Raw genomic sequence first — 9,179 nt, forward strand, 5'->3', positions numbered from 1 at the left:
TTTTTGGTTAAACGGCTTTCTCATAGTTTTGATCGAACGATTTTGAGAAAAATGAGCGGGGAAGGAGGCCCAGCTGCTCTCCAATTTTTGTTCTTAAAAAGGCAACTAGAGCTTAGTATTTTACGATGGTTTTCATTAGTAAAGATATACGTAACTTACGAAGTAGCTTACCTAACGAACTTCTATATTCGCAGGTATCTATTACGTATATAAGGGGGGCTCGCCCACTTGTCAATACCTCGCTCATTACACCAAAGCTTAAATTTTGTCCTAAATCCTTAAGAATGACCCCTGAATCACAAAGACCGTAGAATAAATAGTTGAAATTACTAAAAAATACTTTAGCGTAAAGAGTGAGAGATTAGGAGGAAATGAACCCCTTATATGTGTAATATTTTTTGTTCGTTTTAAGTTTTACCGCTGGTCCTTACTTTCAGTTGAAAACACTTTTTCATATTTATTTTTTCATTGTTTTTTAAATGATGCTAGAAAATCCTGCCCCCTCCCATTCATGGAAATGTTTCCTCCCCATGACAAATTCCTCCGTGGAAAATTTCCCCCACATAACCCCCTCTTCTCAACCCCTCCTTCCAACCAAAAAATCCCACTAAAACGTCTGTACACTTCCCAACAATCATTACTATGTGCAAATACTGGTCAAAGTTTTTAACTTGCAGCTTCTCCCATGGGGACTTTGGGGGAGTAAGTTGTCCTGAAAGACATAGTTATAAGGTTTTTCAACTATGCTGAATAAAATGGCTATATCAGGATTTTGATCGGACGACGTTTGGAAAAAATGAGCATGGGAGGGGGCCTAGGTGCCCTCCAATTTGTTTGGTCTTTTAGAAAGGGCGCTAGAACTTTTCATTTCCGTTCGAATGAGCCCTCTCGCAAGATTCTTGGACCACTGGGTCGGTACAATCACCCTTGGAAAAAAGAATTAAATAAATAAACACGCATCTGGGATTTGTGTTTTGGCAAAATATACAAAATTCTACATTCTTGTAGATAGGAGCTTGAAACTTGTACAATCAGGTTCTGTGATACGCTGAATCTGATGGTGTTATTTTCTTTAAGATTAAATGACTTTTAGGGGGGTTCCCCCATTTTCAAAAATAAGGTAAATTTTCTCAGGCTCGTAACTTTTGATGGGTAAGACTAAACTTGATGATGAAACTCACATATTTAAAATCGGCATAAAAGTGCGATTCTTGAGATGTAACTCTTGATATCAAAATTCTGTTTTTTAGAGCTTTGGTTACTATTGAGCCGGGTCGCTCCTTACTACATTTCGTTGCCACGAACTGTTCGAAATTACCTCTACTGGTAAGTTCACTTTATGTTGGAAATAAAATGATAAAAAGAAGTTTTTTAACTGAAAGTAAGGAGCAAAATTAACGAACAGAAATTAATCCGTATATCAAAGGGGCTTTTCCTCCCTCAACACCTTGCTCTTTACGCTAAAGTTTGACTCTTTTTCTCAAGTTTGCTTTTTAAAACAGTAAAAAACTTTAGCGTAAGGAGCAGAGCGTTGAGAAGGGAGAAAACCTTTTAATATACAGAGTAATTTCTGCTTGTTCTAAGTTTTAATGTCGCTCCTTACTTTCAGTTAAAAAACTTGTTTTTTTTCATTTTATTTCTGAACGTTTTTGGATTAATACATTTTTTTTCGTGTTTTTTTCTGTTTTTCTGTTTGCCATTCTGGCATGTCCAATGAATTGTGGGACAGAATAGAGGCAGTTCAAAAAACGTGTCTAAGAATTATTTTCAAACAGGGTAAAGGGCCTTACATTTCCCTTCTTCGGAGAGCAAATCTAGTCACCGTTAAGAAAATGAAAGTAAAAATTTCCTTATTATTTTGCCAACAATATCGTGCATAACCCTTGTACTACTTCTCTTTTCCCTAATCAATATTTACCCACCCACCACGTCAGGGGCGGATCTAGGATTTTTTTTTTTTTTGGGGGGGTGTACATGAAAGATTAATCCGATAAACTTGTGGACAAACAAATACCAGCAATTTAAAGGGAACTGCAACAATTTCTAAGTCGTGGGTGGGTAGTGGACATGGACTTTAATTTAATATAAAATCTGATGAGTTCTATTGAAATTAAAGTCAATTAGAAATATTGATACAAAAAAAGTAAGTTTATAAGAAACACCTCGCCATAAAACATAATTAAAAGGTTGTTCACCCTCTACAAAAAAATAGTATATTTAATCTTTTCTGCATAATTTTTAGCATTCGCACTTCTGGCGACTATAGCGAGTTACTTAAACTTTGTATTGTCAAAAAAAAAAAATTAGTACCATATTTTGGTATCATACATTCTTTGGAACTAATTGTTGATTAAACATTAAGTAACAGTTCGTTTGATGGTGTAGCAGGAAAAATAGAACAAAGAAATAGAAATATAATGCTTTCTTATTGTTGCTATTAGCAGCGGATTGGTCTGAATTTTAAATCTCCCCTTCTTGCGAATGAAATCTCCCAGTTGGCATTTGTGGTAATACGGACAGATCCCCTTGATAGTCTTAAATTTAATTAAATACTTTTTGGGGATATGTGTCATTAATAAAAATCTAATAGAGACTGTAAAAAGTAACTGAAACCTTGTTTCAAACTTGTTTGCAAAAAGAAACAGCCTTAATAATTAAAAACTTACTAAAATCTCGACTATTAAAAACCAAATAAAAAAAAATTCGTCCCTAAGAGAACCAGAGCAAGCGGTCCCAACCACAAATCTACTACTATATCAGGGGGAGGGTGCCTCCTGCATTCGCCACTGCCCCACGTTCTAATTCAACAAAAATCCCCCTTCTTGCCCCAATAAGAGTTTCCACTAAAAGATATAGAAGAACGTTCATCCTTCACATATTTGAAGTTTTAAATTACTAACCCTCTTATCACTCCACTTGTAACTTGTAGTTTTAATGCTTATTTTGCAACTGCAAACTTTACAATTCTTGCAAGGTAAACTAAATTGTCATTTTGTTTAAATTTGTTTTCCCGGTTTTAATTTACGACTTTTTATGGTTTGACTTTTTTACTGATTGCAATTTTATGAGTTTAAACTGGTTTGATATTTATTACTGATTGGCATTCACCATTTTTTTTTTTATTGACACTAAAGTGTGAATTTGGCCCTTTTGGGCTTGTGATAGCCGTTTTGTAGAAATAAATCTTGTCTTGTCTAAACCGTAATTTGAAAAAAATGTGATAGATAACCCGTGAAATATGACAAGAGAAGAGCCAGAACTTGAGTACGAAGATGAGATTGCTAAAGAAATAGCGAAACAACTGCCGATTGTTCTATATAAGCTTTAAATTGTTGGTAAAACCAACAATAGTGAAATTAAACCAACCTAAGTAGATACCGTCGGAGCGTTCTGTTGTTTTGGGATGAAAATATCTTTAAAAGTTATCGAACATTCTTTCTCTATAGCAGAAAAGACAATTGTCAAGAATTAATAAGGTACAAGTTGTATTAATTGCAACCCAGGATAATTCCCCATCCTAATAATTTTGATAGCAGTAAATCAATGACGTAAAATGAAAGACAAAGAAAAAACTTACATGTGGCGAATCACGAGCTTTTCATAATTCTCAAAAAGTTAAGGCAGATCCACAATCCAGCGTGAGCCTTTTAGATGGTCTGAACCCAAATTTCTTCCAGAAGTGATAACTTTCAACACAAAAGGGGAATTTGTTCCAAATCCTTCGGAACTTGATTCGTCGTGAACCGAAGCTTCCGTTAAGTCTTCTAACAAATATTTTGGTAAACGCGGTCTGCCTCTAGCCCGATAATTAAATTTCAACTTTTCACATTTGGCAAATGGAGCCCTCGCATATTTCTTTTTTTCCCATGTTACTGTGGTCAATAATAAGAACTATATAAGAATTTTATTAGGGCTTTGACCATTTTTATCGGGATTCACTTACTAAGGGGTTGAATTGTTTTTTGGAAAGGCCTTGGACTTGAGACTGGTCATTTGACTGCTTTAGTATGGGTAATTTTTATTGGGGTTTATTTACCAAGGGGTTGCATTGTTTCTTGGAAAGGCCTTGGACTTGAGACTGGTCATTGACTGCTTTTGTAGTTTGCTTTGGTAGTTCTACAGCAAGACTCGGGTCTTGCTATAACAAATTTAAATATTCTGGGGACATTTTGTTTCGTTCATTAGTTATTTTGTTTCATTCATTAGTTATTAATTAGCTTGTTTTATATATTTTTAATTCTTATTTCAGTACGAAGATTATGCAAAATTTTACTTATACTACAATACATAAATTTGTCCTGAATTTATTTTAATTAAACCAAAACGATAGATCAATCTTTTTAAAATAAAATCTTTGCTTCTTATTCGGCCCTTGTGCTGTGTTCAATTTATCTCTAGGGTTAGACGCAGCTTATCCTTAATTGTCTATACAATACAATTTTTTTATATATTTATTAACCGGCAGTTTGGTGTCTGCACCTTACTTCTTCTCTAGACTGTTTAAACAGGTTACAACTAAATAATGCTTGACTGAATCGCTCCTGAACAATCCGAGTGGTTAGCCCCTTGGTGTAATTTTTGCAGTCTTAGATGTTCCGATTACAGCTCAATCTAACCTTTTGAGGGGAAATTTTGATTTCGGAACAAAAATATGTAAAGTATTTGAAGGGACTGCAGCCAGGAGGTATATATTATAGAAAAAAGTTTCTTATTGATGAATAGAAAATTTTTTGCTCTATTTTTTGATACCCCACAACAACAATGTCAAGCATAGCAAACCCGAAACAGGTTTTATAATTATTTTGGAATTACAAAAAAAATAATTGTCGGCTTTAAAATTTGATGATGCCAAAATATTCACCAGATTTTTTTACTTCTATTGACATAAAAACCGCCAAAATCACTAATTCAGGAACGTCAGGCAAACTCCAAATGTTTAACATGGGAGGTATAGGAAGATTCTTTGCGAGTCCGTCCTGCCTTAACGAGCACGAGCAGAATATGTACTCCTATAAGTATACAAAATATGTATCTCTTGTACTTTGCTAATGGGGAAGGTCTATGACCAGATCTAATTGCTCGGTGAACCAGCTATGCAAATAATGTTCTAATATGGTTTTGCAAATGATGTTCTAATAGGAGTAATTAATGCCATACTACCTGTGTACATCTTGAAGCAATTGTTAAAACTCTTTGGACTAGTGTGAACAAAATAACTATCTCACAATTTTGATTGGATGTGTTTGGGAAAAAAAGTTGTAAGGGAGAGGGGCGATAGTCGTCCTACATCAAATATTGACTCTGAAAGGGGAAGTGGAACTTCACATTTCCAATTAAAAAAGCTTCCTGTGAAGTTCAAATAGCCACGCCTTCCATAAAAAAAAGCTTATATGCCCCCTGGGCATAACAAACATCCCTGGCCCCCAGACTTTGGGATTTTGTCAACCCCAAAGGCCTTGCTATGTGATCTTCGGACTGCTTACGAACAAATGACTATCTCAAAATATCAGTAATATAGATCATCAAAGAACCAATTTCTTAATATAATAGCTTGATATCTATAATAGCTATAATGTATATTTATCAGTTATTAATCTTATTTCAGAACAAACTTTTGTGTCTTGTTTTCTTATAAACAAAAATATCTGTTTTACGTTCACTCTCCCGTTGAAAACTCAAAAGCTCTTCCAATACGTTCATCCTACGACATTAAACGAGAAAATACATTTAAAATGTTTTGACATTTTAATTTTAAGAAATAAAATTATTAAAGCTTCAAGGAATTATATCAGTATATGCACACTAAACTGACAATCCACAGCCATTTTTTCAGTAAAGTGCAAATTATGTTCTGGTCTTGAGAAGTTATGGGGATTGCCAAAGCTATACTTTCCAGATCTTTCAACTATGCGGAACAAAATATCTCTCTCAAAATTTTGATTAGATATGTTTTGGGAATTGGTGGGTGTGGGAAAGTTTGTTGCCCTCCAATCACCTTTGACTAATAAAACGAGCACTAGCGCTTTCAATTTCAAATCGAATGAACCTTTTTCAAAGTTTCTAAGATAACAAATGGTCATCTCAAAATTTCTATGAGATGCATATCGGGAAAATGAGAGGTTTTTTAGGGGTGGGGGGTATCAACCCTTTGATTATTTTCAATATAAAAAAGACACTAGAATTACTGTTTATCAATACAGTGATCCCCATTCAAAGTTTATGTGATGACCCTTTATATATAAACATTACTAAGCCCCAGGGTATGACTTACAAGTTTTCCCCTGAGGGTTGTGGAGGGTTGTCATACTGGACCTATATCCAGGATCTTTATTTCTGGACCTTTCAATTACATTGAACAAAGTACCCATCCCCAAATTTTGATTGGATACGTTTGGAGAAATGGTGGGCGAGAGAAGGGGGTTACTTGCCCTCCAATCCTTTTCGACTATTGAAAATAGTACTAGCCTTTCAAGTTTCAATCGAATGAGCTCTTTTCGAAGTCACTACGACAATAAATTGTCGTATCAAATTTTCTATCAGATACATTTCAGGGAAACACGAGGCATGTTGGAGAGGAATTACTATGAATTACTACGAATCTTAAAAAGGGCACTAGAACTTCGGATTAGCAATCTAATGAGCCCCCTCTGAAGTCTATACAATCGCCATTTCTATATATACCTTAAATGCCAGCAGATCATAACTTACAACCCTTGCTCCGAGGGCTTTGGGCGGTTGTCCTCTTCGAAGACATAATTTTCGGACCTTTCAATTACGTTGAACAAAATGGCTTTCTCAACTTTTTGATTGGATCTTTTTGGAGAAATTGTGAGCGTGGGAGGAGATGTTAGTGTCCCTCTAACCACTTTAGACTATTAAAAAGAGCACTGTACCTTTCTATAAGGGGATTATACAATCACCCTTTCTATATATATATATATAAATATATAGCTTATATGCCCTCAGGGCGTAACTTACAACCCTGGCTGTGAGGGCTTTGGGCGGTTGTCCTCTTCAAAGACATAATTTTCGGACCTTTCAATTACGTTGAACAAAATGGCTTTCTCAACTTTTTGATTGGATGTTTTTGGAGAAATTGTGAGCGTGGGAGGAGATGTTAGTGTCCCTCTAACCACTTTAGACTATTAAAAAGAGCACTGTACCTTTCTATAAGGGGATTATACGATCACCCTTTCTATATATATATATATATAGCTTATATGCCCTCAGGGCGTAACTTACAACCCTGGCTGTGAGGGCTTTGGGCCTTTCTATACCTTTCTATAAGGGGATTATACGATCACCCTTTCTATATGTATATATATATATATATATATATATATATATATATATATATATATATATATATATATATATATAGCTTATATGCCCTCAGGGGGTAACTTACAACCCTGGCTGTGAGGGCCTTGGGCGGTTGTCATCTGCAAAGACATAATTTTCGGACCTTTCAATTACGTTGAACAAAATGGCTTTCTCAACTTTTTGATTGGATGCTTTTGGAGAAATTGTGAGCGTGGGAGGAGATGTTAGTGTCCCTCTAACCACTTTAGACTATTAAAAAGAGCACTGTACCTTTCTATGAGGGGATTATACGATCACCATTTCTATATATATATATATATATAGCTTATATGCCCTCAGGGCGTAACTTACAACCCTGGCTGTGAGGGCTTTGGGCGGTTGTCCTCTTCAAAGACATAATTTTCGAACCTTTCGGTTACGTTGAACAAAATGGCTTCCTCAACTTTTTGATTGGATGTTTTTGGAGAAATTGTGAGTGTGGGAGGAGATGTTAGTGTCCCTCTAACCACTTTAGACTATTAAAAAGAGCACTGTACCTTTCTATAAGGGGATTATACGATCACCCTTTCTATATATATATATATATATAGCTTATATGCCCTCAGGGCGTAACTTACAACCCTGGCTGTGAGGGCTTTGGGCGGTTGTCCTCTTCAAAGACATAATTTTCGGACCTTTCAATTACGTTGAACAAAATGGCTTTCTCAACTTTTTGATTGGATGTTTTTGGAGAAATTGTGAGCGTGGGAGGATATGTTAGTGTCCGGAACCACTTTAGACTATTAAAAAGAGCACTGTACCTTTCTATAACGGGATTATACGATCACCCTTTCTATATATATATATATATATATATATATATATATATATATATATATATATATATATATATATATATATATATATATATATATATATAGCTTATACGCCCTCAGGGCGTAACTTACAACCCTGGCTGTGAGGGCTTTGGGCGGTTGTCATCTGCAAAGACATAATTTTCGGACCTTTCAATTACGTTGAACAAAATGGCTTTCTCAACTTTTTGATTGGATGCTTTTGGAGAAATTGTGAGCGTGGGAGGAGATGTTAGTGTCCCTCTAACCACTTTAGACTATTAAAAAGAGCACTGTACCTTTCTATGAGGGGATTATACGATCACCATTTCTATATATATATATATAGCTTATATGCCCTCAGGGCGTAACTTACAACCCTGGCTGTGAGGGCTTTGGGCGGTTGTCCTCTTCAAAGACATAATTTTCGAACCTTTCGGTTACGTTGAACAAAATGGCTTCCTCAACTTTTTGATTGGATGTTTTTGGAGAAATTGTGAGTGTGGGAGGAGATGTTAGTGTCCCTCTAACCACTTTAGACTATTAAAAAGAGCACTGTAACTTTATATAAGGGAATTATACGATCACCCTTTCTATATATATATATATATATATATATATATATATATATATATATATATATATATATATATATATATATATATATATACCTTATATGCCCTCAGGGCGTAACTTACAACCCTGGCCGTGAGGGCTTTGGGCGGTTGTCATCTTCAAAGACATAATTTCCGGACCTTTCAATTACATTGAACAAAATTCCCATCCAAATTTTTGAATCTATGCTTTTGGGGAGATTGTGAGCGTGGGAGGAGAGTTTACTGTCCCTCTAGCCACTTTTGACTATTAAAAAGGGTATTATCCCTTTCAATTTCCTATTGAATGAGCTCTTTTCGAAGATTCTACAAGAATTTCAAAATTTCTCTCAGATATATTTCGGGAAATTAAGAGATGTATATGGGAAGAGGGGGGTATACACTCAACGATCACTCTGTGTCTTAAGGA

At 35.3% G+C, this 9,179-nt stretch overlaps 1 long non-coding RNA gene across 2 annotated transcripts in view; it reads left to right on the forward strand.

The window, feature by feature from the left end:
• Positions 1-9,179, forward strand: part of LOC136035250 (uncharacterized) — a 67,164-nt gene that overhangs the window by 22,258 nt on the left and 35,727 nt on the right. For both annotated transcript variants that reach the window (XR_010619378.1, XR_010619377.1), the window contains exon 2: positions 1,251-1,326. This is a non-coding gene — a long non-coding RNA (uncharacterized LOC136035250). The remainder of the gene's footprint in view (positions 1-1,250; positions 1,327-9,179) is intronic.

This window comes from Artemia franciscana, chromosome 14 (assembly GCF_032884065.1).
Source record: "Artemia franciscana chromosome 14, ASM3288406v1, whole genome shotgun sequence".
NCBI lineage: Eukaryota > Metazoa > Arthropoda > Branchiopoda > Anostraca > Artemiidae > Artemia > Artemia franciscana.